Source organism: Salmo salar, unplaced genomic scaffold (genome assembly GCF_905237065.1).
Source record: "Salmo salar unplaced genomic scaffold, Ssal_v3.1, whole genome shotgun sequence".
Taxonomy (NCBI): domain Eukaryota; kingdom Metazoa; phylum Chordata; class Actinopteri; order Salmoniformes; family Salmonidae; genus Salmo; species Salmo salar.
In genome coordinates, this window is record NW_025547901.1 from 42501 (window position 1) to 44483 (window position 1983).

Genomic DNA, 1983 nt, shown 5'->3' on the forward strand with positions numbered 1-1983 from the left:
TCACAGACCCTCAATTGCACCCCCCCCAAAAAAAAGCCTAGTGTTTAAGAGCGTTGGACAGTAACTGAATGATCGCTGGTTCCGGAATCCCAGAGGTGGATGCAAATCGGCGTTCTGTCCTTAAGGCAGCAGTTCAACAATTGCTCCCCGTGCGCCGGTGACGTGGCCGATTACAGCCCCCCCCTGGGCACCTCTCTATTCAGAGGGGTTGGGTTAAGAATGCAGAGATACATTTCAGTTGTGCAACTGACTAGATACCCCCTAGATATGCCCCCTAGGTATCCCTTAGATACCCCTTTAGGTATTCCCTAGATACCCCTTAGATACCCCTAGGTATCCTTTAGATACTGTACCCCTTAGGTACCCCTAGGTACCCCCTAGTACCCCTGGTATCCCCTAGGTACCCCTAGATACCCCTAGATAACCCCTAGGTACCCCTTAGATACCCCTAGATACCCCTAGATACCCCTAGGTATCCCCTAGGTACCCTAGATTACCCCTAGGTATCCCCTAGGTAACCCCTAGATACCCCTAGATAGCCCTAGGTACCCCTTTAGATACGCCTAGATGCCCCTAGGTGTCCCTGGGTACCCCTAGATGCCCCTAGATACCCTAGGTGCTGGATACCCCTAGATTCCCCTAGGTATCCCTAGATACCCCTTTTAGATACCCCTTAGGTGCCCCTAGATACCCCTAGTTACCCCTAGATACCCCTAGATACCTAGGTAACCCTCACATTCCTAGATACCCCTAGTATCCCTAGTTACCCCTAGATGGCCCTAGGTACCCCTTAGATACCCCTAGGTATCCCCTAGATACCCCCTAGATAATCCCCTTAGGTATCCCTTTAGATACCCCTTTAGGTATCCCTAGATACCCCCTAGATACCCCCTAGATATCCCCTAGGTCTAGATACCCCCCTAGATCCCTAGGTCCCCTCGAAGTTACCCCTAGATACCCCCTAGGTATCCCTAGATACACCTAGGTACCCCCTCGTATCCCTAGGTATCCCTTAGATACCCCCTAGGTACCCCTGATACCCCTAGGTACCCCCTTGAGATATCCCTTGGATACCCCTAGGTGTCCCTTAGATACCCCTAGTTACCCCTAGATCCCTAGGACATTCTAGATCACCCCCTAGGTACCCCTAGATACCCTAGGTATCCCTAGATACATACCCCTATCCCTAGGACCCCTAGATACCCCTAGGTGCCCCCTAGGTACCCCTAGGTATCCGCTAGGTACCCACCTAGGTACCCTCTTTCCCCAAATGATACTCTATTCCTTATAGTGCACTACTTTTAGGTGGAGGCGAGTAACCAGCTGTGTCCGGTTGATCTGTAGGCTGACAGCCGTCCACTGGACATGTCCTCTGTTGAGTAGGAGACAACGTGACGCATTGATGGAGTTGACAATCAGAGATTATCTCTACATGCGGCATTCTTACCAGTTACAGAAAAAGTCCCCTTTTATAAAAGTCCCCTTCTTGAATATGGCAGGCGAGACAGAGCAGGCCTGTCTGTTTTACAAGTCAGTCTGCATCTGAAATGGCACCCTATTACCCAGTGGTGGTTCCAGCTAGATACGGCTCCCGGGCGGCACCCCTCCCCCACGTTCTGCACTAACTGTAATTTTTATACAGACACAAATAAATAATCAAAGACTTTAAACTATATAATATAAGGATATATATATACAAAAAATAAGACTCATAAACGTCAAAAATAAGTAACAAAGACAAATAGAAAGAATTTGTGTTGATTTGGCAACTCGAACATCAATACATTACCATCACACACACTGTCAACCAGAGTTGGAGACTACATTACCCATCACCTAACACTGTCAACCAAGAGTCAAGACTACATTACCCATCCCCAACACTGTCAACCAAGAGTCAAGACTACATTACCCATCCCCCAACACTGTCAAGCAAGAAGTCAAGATACATTACCCATCACCCAACGCCCAACCCAGAGTAAA